Raw genomic sequence first — 14961 nt, 5'->3', positions numbered from 1 at the left:
AGTCTGAAGAAGGGTCTCGACCCGAAACGTCACCCGTTCCTTCTCTCCAGAGATGCCGCCTGTCCCGCTGAGTTACTCCGGCACTTTGGATCTTTCTTCTAGTTTTAAGCCTTCCCTTCACTTTTGTTCCAAGGCCTTGAGAGCAATGATTGGAAGCAGTGAAACCTGCTGTGCCACAAGTCTTCCACCATATTGTAATCATTTTCAGAGCGGCCCAGTGGCACAGCGGGTAGAGCAGTTTAACATGTACAATATCCCTCTGCCCTGTTTTTCTATTGATACGCCCTGAAACCTATTCCAAGACGGTGACGCAGCGGGTGGAGCCGCTGCCTCACAGTGCCAGAGACCAGGGTTCGATCCTGACCTCGGCTGCTGTCTGTGTGGAGTTTGCACGTTCTCTCTGTGTGTTCGTGTGAGTGTCCTCCGTGTGCCCTGGTTTCCCCCCACATCCCAAAGACGTGCCGGTTTGTAGGTTAATCGGCCCTCAGTAAATTGCCCACTGGTGTGTCAGGAGTGAAACATAGAAACATAGATAGAAACATAGAAAATAGGTGCAGGAGTAGGCCATTCGGCCCTTCGAGCCTGCACCGCCATTCAATATGATCATGGCTGATCATCCAGCTCAGTAACCTGTACCTGCCTTCTCTCCATACCCCCTGATCCCTTTAGCCACAAGGGCCACATCTAACTCCCTCTTAAATATAGCCAATGAACTGGCCTCAACTACCTTCTGCGGCAGAGAATTCCACAGACTCACCACTCTCAGCTGCCTCACGATACCGGAGTCCCAGGTTCCATCCTGACCTCGGGTGCTGTCTCTGTGTGGAGTTTCCATGTCCCCCCTGTGACCGCGTGAGTTTTCTCCGGGTGCACTAATTTCCTCCCACATCCCAAAGACGTGCAGGTATGCAGGTTAATTGCCCCTAGTGGGCTGGCAGTGAATGCGAAAATGGGATAATATAAATATTGAAACATAGAAAATAGGTGCACGAGTAGGCCATTCGGCCCTTCGAGCCAGCCATTCAATATGATCATGGCTTAAGAATAAGGGGTAGGCCATTTAGAACTGAGATGAGGAAAACTTTTTCAGTCAGAGAGTTGTGAATCTGTGGAATTCTCTGCCTCAGAAGGCAGTAGAGGCCAATTCTCTGAATGCATTCAAGAGAGAGCTAGATAGAGCTCTTAAGGATAGCGGAGTCAGGGGGTATGGGGAGAAGGCAGGAATGGGGTACTGATTGAGAATGATCAGCCATGATCACATTGAATGGCGGTGCTGGCTCGAAGGGCCGAATGGCCTCCTCCTGCACCTATTGTCTATTGTCTATTGATCACCCAAAATCAGTACCCTGTTTCTGCTTTCTCCCCATATCTCTTGATTTTGTTAGCCCTAAGAGCTAAATCTAACTCTCTCTTGAATACATCCAGTGAATTGGCCTCTACTGCCTTCTGTGGCAGAGAATTCCACAGATTCACAACTGTCTGGGTGAAAAGGTTTTTTCCTCATCTCAGTCCTAAATGGCCTCCCCCTTATTCTTAAACTATGACCCCTAGTTCTAGACTCTCCCAACACTGGGACCATTTTTTCCTGCATCTCGCCTGTCCAATCCCTTAAGAATTTTATACGTTTCTATAAGGTATCCCCTCTCATCCTTCTAAATTCCAGTGACTATAAGCCCAGTCGATCCATTCTTATGGAACTCGTGTGAACGGGTGATTGATGGTCGGCATGGACTTGGTGGGCCGAAGGGCCTGTCTCCATGTTGTATTTTTCAATTAATCAATCTGTTACTACCACAGTACTTTACACTTCAATAAACACAGGTTCGCTGTAATCAATGGAGGTGAAATTGGATTGTTGAAAGCCATATTAGTTCCTTTACTGAAACACAAAGATAAGCACCAGTGTAGTTATCTCTGGATCTAACACCTCGATAAGGAGCAGGCAGCATGAATGTGGGACTTTGTCTGCATCAGTAAATGGGCACAAGTTGCACAAATCGCTGTGCCTGTTTCTGACACAAGGCAATAGAATCACCCCACTCTCCTGAAAAGGTTCGGACTATCATTGTCGTAAACAGTGTGTAGGAAGGAACTGCAGATGCTGTTTTAAACCACAGATAGACACGAAATGCTGGAGTAACTCAGCAGGGTCAGGCAGCATCTCTGGAGAGAAGGACTCGACCCGAAATGTAAGGTCATAAGGGATAGGAGTAGAATTAGGCCATTCGGCACATCAAGTCTACTCCGACATTCAATCATGGCTGATCCATCTCTCCCTCCTAACCCCATTCTCCTGCCTTCTACCCATAACCTCTGACACCTGTACTAATCAAGAATCTACCTATCTCTGCCTTAAAAATATCCACTGACTTGGTCTCTAAAAGCCTTCTGTGGCAAAGAATCCCACAGATTCACCACCCTCTGACTAAAGAAATCTCTCATCCCCTTCCCAAAATAACGCCCTTTAATTCCGAGGCTGTGACCTCCAGTCCTAGAATCTCCCACTAGTGGAAATGTCCTCTTCACATCCAACATCACCTATTCCTTTTCCTATCAAAACGTCACCTATTCCTTTTCTCCGGAGATGCTGCCTGACCCGCTGAGATACTCCAGCTTTTTGTGTCCATCCTGTCATCATAAGTAGCTTTGCTATAGATGTTTTACCGTGGCGTCTCTGGGTGGAGGTTTCGTAAAATTATTTCACTCCATTGATGCTACTTGTGCCGTTGCTGGGTTTTATTCCAGTTTTTATTGGCACATTTCTCAATTCACTTAAAATACTTTCTGACAGCAGGGAATATATAACTGTCATCTTATCATCTAGTTACAGAATACATCGTACGACGTTAAATTATTTTAGGTTCGCACATAATTCTTATTTTATGTTCTTGCGTAGATTGTCCGCCTACCTTGGTGATAAATCAATCTCTGCCACTCACTGTTTAAAGAGGAGTGTGTTCATTCGCTCCTTGCCTTGGTGGTGTGGATCATTGCAGCTCAGGGGATCGAGCATCACCTCCCTCTGGTTCCACCAAACAGCCAACAATCTGATATATCAATAGTGAAAGGCTTGGATAGAGTGGATGTGGACAGGATGTTTCCACTAGTGGGAGAGTCTAGGACCAGAGGTCACAGCCTCAGAATTAAAGGACGTTCCTTTAAGAGGGTGGTGAATCTGTGGGATTCTTTGCCACAGAAGGCTGTGGAGGCCAAGTCATTGGATATTTTTAAGGCAGAGATAGACAGATTCTTGATGAGTACGGGTGTCAGGGGTTATGGGGAGAAGGCAGGAGAATGGGGTTAGGAGGGAGAGATAAATCAGCCATTATTGAATGGCGTAGACTTGATGGGCCGAATGGCCTAATTCTGCTCCAATCACTTATGACTTATGACCTTATGACATGTTTATATACTGAATATGGACAGAGCTTCTGCAAATCTAAAGCTAACTGCAAATTTAAGAGCTGGAATAATTTTAACTGCTGTGCGGAACACTATTTGGTATCAATGGAATCAAATTATTTTGTTTAAGGTTTGGAAGTCTTAAGAAGTGTCTCGACCCGAAAAATCACCCATTCCTTCTCTCCAGAGATGATGTCTGTCCCGCTGAGTTACTCCAGCGTTTTGTGTCTATCTTTTTGTTTAACATGTACAATATCCCTCTGCCCTGTTTTTCTATTGATACGCCCTGAAACCTATTCCAAGACGGTGACGCAGCGGGAGGAGCCGCTGCCTCACAGCGCCAGAGACCAGGGTTCGATCCTGACCTCGGCTGCTGTCTGTGTGGAGTTTGCACGTTCTCTCCGTGGTCGTGTGAGTGTCCTCCGTGTGCCCTGGTTTCCCCCCACATCCCAAAGACATGCCGGTCTGTAGGTTAATCGGCCCTCAGTAAATTGCCCACTGGTGTGTCGGGAGTGAAACATAGAAACATAGAGAGAAACATAGAAAATAGGTGCAGGAGTAGGCCATTCGGCCCTTCGAGCCTGCACCGCCATTCAATATGATCATGGCTGATCATCCAGCTCAGTAACCTGTACCTGCCTTCTCTCCATATCCCCTGATCCCTTTAGCCACCACAAGGGCCACATCTAACTCCCTCTTAAATATAGCCAATGAACTGGCCTCAACTACCTTCTGCGGCAGAGAATTCCACAGACTCACCACTCTCTGTGTGAAGAAATGTTTTCTCATCTCGGTCCTAAAAGACTTCCCCCTTATCCTTAAGCTGTGACCCCTGGTTCTGGACTTCCCCAACATCGGGAACAATCTTCCCGCATCTAGCCTCTCCAACCCCTTAAGAATGTTATATGTTTCAATAAGATCCCCCCTCAGTCTTCTAAATTCCAGCGAGTATAAGCCCAGTCTATCCAGTCTTTCTTCATATGAAAGTCCTGCCATCCCAGGGAGTGGATGAGAAAGTGGAGACAATGTAGAACTGGTGTGAATGGGTGACTGACTGTTGGTCGGCGTGGATTTGATGGGCAGGAGGGTCTCTAATCAACATGAGCACCCAGGGAAACTCCAGGGAGAACTCTACACAGACAGCGTCCGTATTCAGGATCGAACCTGGGTCTCTGGTGCTGTAAGGCAGCAACTCTACCTCTGCACCACCGTGCCGTCCTGTTCTGTTCTCAGCATTAACAGGGGAAGGAGGAGGTGTGCATGTTATTTGTGGCACTTTTCCATCAATTGAAACATTGCCTGACCTTGAGAAATGTTAACCTTTCTTGTCACCATGACCCTTGATTCACTGGAGGCAGCGGTTTAAAAGGTTTCTCACCAAAGATACAATCAAAGCGTAGAACATGAAATATTTTCATTCATTGGAATATAATACTTTCCTGTATTTCATTGGAACTAAAACCTTTTTTTAATCACTAGGATGTGGACAAAATACCTATTCAAGAGAGGGAGAAAGGTGGTACTGGTTACTTTGACAGGATTTGTGCATTATGTCTTTACAATTGACTGCCGTCATCTCAAGACTTCCTTTGTGGTCTGGTTGAACGCAGCTCCTGTTTGCAACATCTTCAACCCAGAGATCGGGAGACAATAGACAATAGACAATAGGTGCAGAAGGAGGCCATTCGGCCCTTCGAGCCAGCACCGCCATTCAATGTGATCATGGCTGGTCATTCTCAATCAGTACCCCGTTCCTGCCTTCTCCCCATAGAGGATTGGAGTTATACCCTGACCCGATTAATGATGGGTACTCCCAGTGCAGGTTCCTCCTCTGGCAGCTCGTTCCAAACACCCACCACCCTTTGTGCGAAAAAGTCATCCCTCAGGTTCGTATGAAATCTTTTCCCCCCTCACCTTAAACCCATGTCTGCTGGTTCTTGATTCCCCTACTCTAGGTAAGACAGTCTGTGTTTTCACCCGATCTATTCCTCCCATGCTTTTATGCAATTCTATAAGATCACAATCACAATAATAATCACAATAAACTTTATTAGCCAAGTATGTTTTGCAACATACGAGGAACTTCATTTGCCATACAGTCATAACAATAAAGAGCAACAGGACACACAAAATACATTTTAACATGAACATCCACCACAAGTCAAGTCAAGTCAAGTCTATTTGTCACATACATATACAAGATGTGTAGTGAAATGAAAGTAGCAACGCCTGCGGATTGTGCTAAAACTACAAAACAGAATAGGAAAAAAAATGTTAACACAAAAAATAAATTAATACAGTAAATTAAATTAGTCCCTGGTGATATGAGAGTTAACAGTCCTGATGGCCTGTGGGAAGAAACTCCGTCTCATCCTCTCTGTTTTCACAGCGTGACAGCGGAGGTGTAGCTGGAACAGTCCCTTGCTGGGGTGGTAGGGGTCCCCCATAATGTTGCTGGCTCTGGATCTGCACCTCCTGATGTATAGGTCCTGCAGGAGTGCGAGTGTAGTTCCCATAGTGCATTCAGCAGAGCCTTCCTGTCCTGGGCAGAGCTGTTCCTCCAGTGTTTCCTCCACATTCCTCACTGTGATGGAAGGCGAAAAAGAGTTAAATCTGACCCGCTGAGTTACTCCAGCACTCAGTGAAACGTCGCCTATCCATGTTCTCCAGAGATGCTGCCTGACCCACTGAGTTACTCCAGCACTCTGTGAAACGTCACCTATCCATGTTCTCCAGAGATGCTGCCTGACCCGCTGAGTTACTCCAGCATTCTGTGAAACGTCGCCTATCCATGTTCTCCAGAGATGCTGCCTGACCCGCAGAGTTACTCCATGTAACCACTTTTAGAAAGGTGAGGAGGAACTTCTTTAGTCCAAGGGTAGTTAATCTGTGGAACACATTGCCACAGAGGGCTGTGGAGGCCAAATCAGTGGATATTTTGAAGGAAGAGATGCAGATTCTTGATTAGAACGGGTGTCAGGGGTTCTGGGGATTTGGCAGGAAAATGGGATTAGGAGGCAGAGATCAGCCATGATTGAATGGCGGAGTGGACTCAATGGGCCGAATGGCCTAATTCTATTCCTATAACTTGTGAGCTTGTTTCCGCTGCATCTTAATTCTGAAATCAATGTGACAGACCATTTATTTTTACCCCTCTTGAAAACACTCTCTATTGATGTAATAATGTTTGTTCCTTCTATGCAAACGTCTAATTCTCGATAATTACACCGTAAAATATTAATTACTTTGCTTGTCTCCAAGACGGATTTGCATTATTTGCTCTGGTATCAAATATTTACTTGGTTTATTTATTTATCCATTCTGCTTCCTCAAATCTTCTGCCCTTTTATTTATTCATGGCATTCTAAAGCAGAACCTCTTCACCCCACCCTCTCAGTGGGTTTGCAGTTACTCCTGCAGTGTTGAAGGAGTTGATGCCACAATGCCATGAAGTATTCTCCCCACCATTAACATCTCAGTCACAGACTCATAGAGTGATACAGTGTGGAAAGAGGCCCTTCGGCCCAACTTCCCTACTCCGGCCAACATGTCCCAGCTACACTAGTCCCATTTCCCTGCATTTGGTTCATATCCCTCCAAACTTGTCTTATTCATAGAAACATAGAAAATAGGTGCAGGAGTAGGCCATTCGGCCCTTCGAGCCTGCACCGCCATTCAATATGATCATGGCTGATCATCCAACTCAGTATCCCGTACCTGCCTTCTCTCCATACCCCCTGATCCCTTTAGCCACAAGGGCCACATCTAACTCCCTCTTAAATATAGGCAATGAACTGGCCTCAACTGTACCTGTCTAACTGCTTTTTAAACGTTGTGATAGTCCCAGCCTCAACTACCTCCTCTGGCAGATTGTTCCATGCACCCACCACCCTTTGTGTGAAAAAGTTACCCTTCAGATTCCCATTAAACCTTTTACCCTTCACCTTAAACCTACAGTAGGTCCTCTGGTACTCGATTCCTCTACTCTGAGCAGGAGACTCTGTGCATCTACCCGATCTATTCCTCTCATGATTTTATACGCAGTCATCATTATCTGATTGGGAAACTAGTTCTTACACCAAAGCTAGACTCAAAATGCTGGAGCAATGCAGAGGGCAAGCAGCATAATGTGTCGGAAGGAACTGGAGTTGCTGGTTTAAACCGAAGAGAGACACAAAAAGCTGGAGGAACTCAGCGGGACAGGTAGCATCTCTGGAGAGACGGGTCTTGACCTGAAAACGTCACCCATTCCTTCTCTTTAGAGATGCTGTCTGCCACGCTGAGTTACTCCAGCATTTTGTGTCTATCTTCGGTTATAAACCAGTATCTGCACTTCCTTCCTACACATAGTTCTTACACCACATGGATATCAGCATGACTGATTCCAAACACAATTCCACAGAGTAGTATCGAACATCCTCTTCTTGTCCTGAATTCACCTCCAGGACACCTTCTTGGCTTGAATCCAAAACACACAGATTGTATTTAGAGCGGCAGGTGGCGCAGCGGTAGAGTTGCTGCCTCACAGCACCAGAGACCCGGGTTCAATCCTAACTACAGGTGCTGTCTGTACGGAGTTTATACGTTCTCCCTATGACCGCTTGGGTTTTCTCCGGGTGCTCCGGTCTCATCCCACACTCCAAAGACGTGCAGGTGTGTAGGTTAATTGGCCTCTGTAAACAAAAATTGTAAATTGGCCCTCGTGTGTAGGATAGTGCTAGTGTACGGGGTGATCGCTGGTCGACGCGGACTCGGTGGGCCGAAGAGCTTATCTCCATGCCAGAAACATCGCGTTCTGCAGAGATGCTGCCTGACCCGCTGAGTTACTCCAGCACGTTGTGTCTATCTTTCACATGCTTGGAGATGATGACGTATTCAAGCATCAGATTTTAATGGGGAAGCCGAGATGAATGTTGGAGAGACAGATTTGACATGAAATGAAGTCTGCCTAATTCCAATGCCTTCTCTTTCCCTCAGTGGTGTTTGCTCTATCAATAGTACAAGTACCGCAAGTTCAAAACTCCTTCACATTTAATTTTTTTTTTCTTCCCCGTGTGATTACGTTTCAAGTCTACTTTATCACCTCTGGACACACAGCAGGTCTAACGTAAATGGCAGCTTTGAAGTTATTAACTCCGGGTTGAGGAACTTTTATTGTTGACTGACTTTCACAAGAATTATGTTAACATTTACATAACAATAGCAATTAATGTGAGATATTAGTTGGCGCTCTCTTGTCCCTGAATATCAAATAATAGGTAAAAACGCAATCAGGCTGACACGCGAATTAAATATGTAAGAAGGAACTGCAGATACTGGTTTACACCGAAGATAGACATAAAATGCTGGAGTAACTCAGCGGTCAGGCAGCATCTCTGGAGGTAACATTTTGGGCTGAGACCCTTCTTCAGACAGAGAGTCAGGGGCGAGGGAAAAATATTCCGGTTGTCTGTCCTCCACAGCCTCCAACCTCATCGATCCCCAGCCCCGCACGGCCCGGATTTATCTTGCCACAAAATCCATCAACAGAGCTATCCTGGAAGACCTATTGTTGCTCTTGTCCCACTGAAATAATTTCCACATACCTTGACTCCATCCTATCCCCCCTGGCCCAATCCCTCCCAACCTATGCCCAAGATTTGTTTTCTATGCAAACTAAATATCTGAGCTTTAAATTACTTTTCTCCCACATATTTGTGCACAATATCAATAGGCAGGTTTAAGTTGGCTGAAGAGATGAAACAAGGAACTGCAGATGCTGGAATCATGAGCAAAACACAAAGTGCAGGGGTAACTCAGTGGGTCAGGCAGTATCTGTGGAGGGAAGGAACAGACGATGTTTTGGGCTCAGACTCAAGTCCGTTCCCTCCACAGATGCTGCCTGACCCGCTGAGTTCCCCCAGCACTTTGTGCTGTGCTGAAGAGGTTGTTGATTTTCTTTATCAGTACCCATGTTTCTCCTTGTCTATTGGCCATTGACGTAATCCCTGCGCCGAGCTTTAAGTTCCCTTGAGTCCCAGACCTTCCCGATAGCAGAGGATTCTGTAAGTGGGTGTTCACAGTGTATACACTGGAATTTAGAAGGATGAGAGGGGATCTTATCGAAATGTATAAGATTATTAAGGGGTTGGACACGTTAGAGGCAGGAAACATGTTCCCAATGTTGGGGGAGTCCAGAACAAGGGGCCACAGTTTAAGAATAAGGGGTAGGCCATTTTGAACTGAGAAGAGGAAAAACTTTTTCAGTCAGAGAGTTGTGAATCTGTGCAAATCTCTGCCTCAGAAGGCAGTGGAGGCCAATTCTCTGAATGCATTCAAGAGAGAGCTAGAGAGAGCTCTTAAGGATAGCGGAGTCAGGGGGTATGGGGAGAAGGCAGGAACGGGGTGCTGATTGAGAATGATCAGCCATGATCACATTGAATGGTGGTGCTGGCTCGAAGGGCCGAATGGCCTCCTCCTGCACCTATTGTCTATTGTCTATTGTTCAGGGACATGGATGAGAGACAGAGGAGAGCAAGGCTGGAGGCAGGTGGTGCACATCTCAATCTGGTTGATCAGTTACCTGTGAACGGAGCTGCCTGCGATCCTCAGAGGTGCAATAGGTGGATCCTGATGGATATAGGTGTAATTCATTAGATCATAAGTGACAGGAGCAGAATTAGACCATTCGGCCCATCAAGTCTACTGCACCGTTCAATCACGGCTGATGGGGTCGAGAAAACTTTTGGTTCGGTCCGAAATGTCACCCATTCCTTCTCTCCGGAGATGTTACCTGTCCCGCTGAGTTACTCCAGCGCTTTGTGTCTATCTTTGGTGTAAACCGGTATCTGCGGTTCCTTCCTCCACAAATTGCTGAGAACACTTGACAGATGGGTGATGTAAATAAACTACGTCAACTTACCATTTTTTTTAAATAGGATTGGCCTGCCCTTTAAAAAAAAGCCCTAAATTTATGACCTTTTCTCTACCGAATTAAATCAGGCAACGTAATGCTTATTTGATAGATACCATGTTGAGGTTTGTGAAGCCTTTCACTGTGATGAATGCGTCAATGGCAGAAATGTCACACATTCGCTCCATATACGCAGCCGTACACTAACAGCGCACACCATCCCTCTGTGTATTTTGATGAATAGCCGAAAATATTTAAAAACGCCTGAAAGATTAATGGTGGAAAGCATATTTTAATCAGAATATCTTTCAGAGGGCACTCTGTGCGCTGTTAGTATAACAGATTGAGGCTTGGCAAATTTGATGGGAAGTTCAACGATGAAAAATACTGTTCATTTACTGCACATATTCACGTATAAAGCCCTAAATGGACACTCCCCCCCCTACATCAAAAATCTTCTAACCCCCCTCTCTAACTCCAGGTCCCTCAGATCGGCCGACTTGGGGCTATTCACTATCCCACGGTCTAGGCTTAAACTCAGGGGTGACCGCGCTTTTGCGGTTGCAGCTCCTAGACTGTGGAACAGCATCCCTCTCCCGATCAGAACTGCCCCCTCCATCGACTCCTTTAAGTCCAGGCTCAAAACATATTTCTACTCCCTAGCGTTTGAGGCTCATTGAGGAGGCGCTGTGAACTGTTTGCGTGCTACTGTATGTTTTCATTTTTTTTTTTTCTATTGGAACCTAATCAAATGTACAGCACTTTGGTCAACGTGGGTTGTTTTTAAATGTGCTATACAAATAAAATTGACTTGACTTGACTTGACATAATTTGTCATTTAACTTTACCTCAGAAGAGAACACTTGCATTTTATCTTTAGAAGTTGTTTTCGTACAAGGTGAACTCCAGCATGAAAACCAATTGCATCGGAAATTAATTCTCCAGCATCTTTACAATGGGACTGACGTGTAATATACACACAGAAGGAAAAATAGATGCAGTTGCTTTGAACCATGTGTTAGTTTATCTTCAATAATTAGCTGCAGGGCAACTAGCAGCTGGCAATAAAGAAATTTTGCCCCACAGTCAGACCACATGCCGCATTGCTTTGTTTTACATGTGCACGCATCTGTAGTTTTCAAGAGAGAGAGTCCCAGAGTGTTTTATTGTCATATGTCCCAGGCAGAACAATGACATCCTTACTAGCAGCAGCACAAGATGTAAACATTGCAACCGAACCATCCTACTAACACTAGAGAGCAGCGCTGAACTACTATCTACCTCATTGGTGACCCTCGGACTATCCTTGATCGGACTTTGCTGGCTTTATCTTGCACTAAACTTTAACGAGACACTGTAAATGGCTCGATTGTAATCGTGCGTTGTCTTTCAGCTGTCTGGTTAGCACGCTACAAAAGCTTCTCACTGTACCTCGGTACACGTGACAAGAAACTAAACTGTACTAAAACCAAACTAAGCTAAACTAATTAATATGGTAATACATTTCTTTTGTACAATTTAAAGCCATACTTGCAAAAAAAATGTAATCTTACAATAACACTTTTTAAGGGCACGTAGCCAGCATTAAATGTACGCACGTTGAATCCAAGATGGCGCCCAAGCCAGGCGACTCTTTGTGTGATGGTCACAGAGGTGGATCTGCAATCGTGCATTACAATCGCTCAACTCTTTTAAACCTCTACTCTGACAGCAACATTTCTATATCATGATATTCCTTTAGGAAGGAGATGAGGAGGAATTTCTTTAGTCAGAGGGTGGTGAATCTGTGGAACCCATTGTGGAGGCCAAGTCAGTGCATATTTTTAAGGCAGAGATAGACAAATTCTTGATTAGAATGGGTGTCAAGGGTTATGGTGAGAAGGCAGGGATATGGGATTAGGAGGCAGAGATCAGCCATGATCGAATGGCAGAGTAGACTCGATGGGCTGAATGGCCTAATTCTACTCCTATAACTCGGTTTTCTTCTCAATAAGGAAAATGTTCTGTTATGTGCTGTTCTTTGCCACCGAAGGCTGTGGAGGCCAAGTCAGTGGATACTATTTAAGGCAGGGATAGATAGATTCTTGATTAGTACGGGTGTCAGGGGTTATGAGGAGAAGGCAGGACAATGGGGTTAGGAGGGAGAGATAGACCAGCCATGATTGAATGGTGGAGTGGACCTGATGGGCCGAATAGCCTACTTCTTCTCCTATCACTCATGACCTTATGACCTTATGATATTCCCTTTATCCTGTATCTGCACGCTGTGGACGGCTCGATTGTAATCATGTATGGTCTTTCCACAGAATGGATAGCACGCAACAAAAAGCTTTTCACTGTCCCTCGGTACACGTGACAATAGACTGAACTAAGCTCATTCCTCGCGCACACCATTTTATCTTAAGTTAATCACGGGCAGTTTGTTTTTTATGTCTGTTAGTCAGTCTGATCACACACAGATGTTTAGTGCAGAATGGTGTGCAGGGTGCATTAAACCAAACTTCCTTTCCCGTTGGTAAATATGAAATGCAAAGTCTTTCACAACTTTCACAGACTAATGGCTAGCAACAACATTACATGAGATTTATGGCGACTTTAACGTCTAGTAACAGTCACCATAGGAACTGATCATGGAGTAAGCAGCTCATCGAATCATTGTGTTGGGAGGCTGGAATATTATTTTTTGGTTATAAGGTGTTTCAATTACCTTTTAACGACTTAAATCATCTAATGAGTGTGTGGTTATTAGAGTAAGCTTTCAGTATATTAAGGACGTGGTGGATTTTGAAGCACTAACACTGGGAACGTTTACATTTCCAGAATTCTCATTTGCCGGAAACTCAAAGTGCTTTGTGTGATGGAGCATGAGGCTGCGGGCACCTGGCAGGCCCAGGAACGGGCAAGGTAGAGAGAAACTGCGAACTTATTTCATCCATTTTACCGTAAAAGCAAAGCCCCACAATTCTGTGTTCGTATCCCCTCATTATCACCGCCAACAGTGGACCATTGTGGAGGAAGGAACTGCAGATGCTGGTTTACACCGAAGACAGACACAAAAAGCTGCAGTAACTCAGCGGGTCAGGCAGCATCTCAGGAGATGTGGAAAAGGTGACGTTTCGGGACGAGACGATAGACAATAGACAATAGGTGCAGGAGTAGGCCATTTGGCCCTTCGAGCCAGCACCGCCTTTCACCGTGATCATGGCTGATCATGCACAATCAGCACCCCTTTCCTGCCTCTCCCCATATCCCTTAACTCCGCTATCATTGAGCTCTATCTAACTCTCCCTTGAAAGCATCCAGGGAATTGGCCTCCACTGCCTTCTGAGGCGGAGAGTTCCACAGCTTCACAACTCTCTGAATGAAAATGTTTCTCCGTTCTAAATGGCGTACCCCTTATTCTTAAACTGTGGCCCCAGGTTCGAGACCAGGTTAGCCATCGGTGCCGGCTCAGATTTGTTCTGTACCTTTTTTTACCTCTAGTTTCCCTCTTCCCTGACTCTCAGTCTGAAGAAGGGTCTCGATCTGAAACATCACCCATTCCTTCTCTCCAGAGATGCTGCCTGTCCCGCTGAGTTACTCCAGCATTTTGTGTCGATCCCCACATTATTCTGCCAGTTTATTTCATCCTTATTCACATTCAACTGCTTTTAATTCTCCTGGCGCTGAAATCTTTTCCAGGCGTTCCTGTCATCATTCTGAATGCATTCTATGTCCTGCGGCATAGCTCTGCAGAAACAAAAATTCTGCCATGATTCTTCCGCTGGTAATCTTTAACTGAGCTACTTAAACATTGTCAACCATTGACAAATCGGTTTCCTAGCTTTCCTTGTCAACTTTGTCCATAATTTTAAATTGTTCTCAGAGATAATGCTGAGGCTCTATAAGGCATTGGTCAGGCTGCATTTGGAGTACTTACTGTGAGCAAATCTGGACCCCTTACAGTATCTGAGGAAGGATGTGCTGGCTCTGGAAAGGGTGCAGAGGAGGTTTACATGAATGATTCCAGGAATGATATGATGAGCGTTTGACAGCACTGGGCCTCGACTCGCTGGAGTTTAGAAGGTTGAGGGGGGGACCTCATTGAGACTTACAGAATAATGAAGGCATAGATAGAGTGGATGTGGAGAGGATGTTTGCACTGGTGGGAGAGTCTAGGACCGGAGGTCACAGCCTCAGAATTAAAGGGCTCTCCTTTAGAAAGGAGGTGAGGAGGAACTTCTTTAATAAGAGGGTAGTTATTCTGTGGAACCCATTGTCACAGAGGGCTGTGTAGGCCGTCAGTGGATATTGTTAAGGCAGAGATAGACAAATTCTTGATTAGAACGTGTGTCAAGGGTTATGGTGAGAAAGCAGGAATATGGGATTAGGAGGCAGAGATCAGCCATGATTGAATGGCAGAGTAGACTCGATGGGCTGAATGGCCTAATTCTACTCCTATAACTTGTGAACTTGTGAAATTTTGGTTTTCTTCTTGATAAGGAAAATGTGCCGTTATATTGCTCCCAAAGACAGACTCAAGTCATATTCCAGTCAGTCACCTCCACGTTCCCTCTGTGGCCTTAAATATTTGCAAAAGCAACATTTTCAAAGCTGAGCATAATATTCTATTTGTAACTCATGTTGTATAGATTAGACACTGTAATCTAAACATTCAATTGCACCGA

Source organism: Rhinoraja longicauda, chromosome 6 (genome assembly GCF_053455715.1).
Source record: "Rhinoraja longicauda isolate Sanriku21f chromosome 6, sRhiLon1.1, whole genome shotgun sequence".
NCBI lineage: Eukaryota > Metazoa > Chordata > Chondrichthyes > Rajiformes > Arhynchobatidae > Rhinoraja > Rhinoraja longicauda.
Note: the sequence above shows the minus strand (reverse complement) of the source record.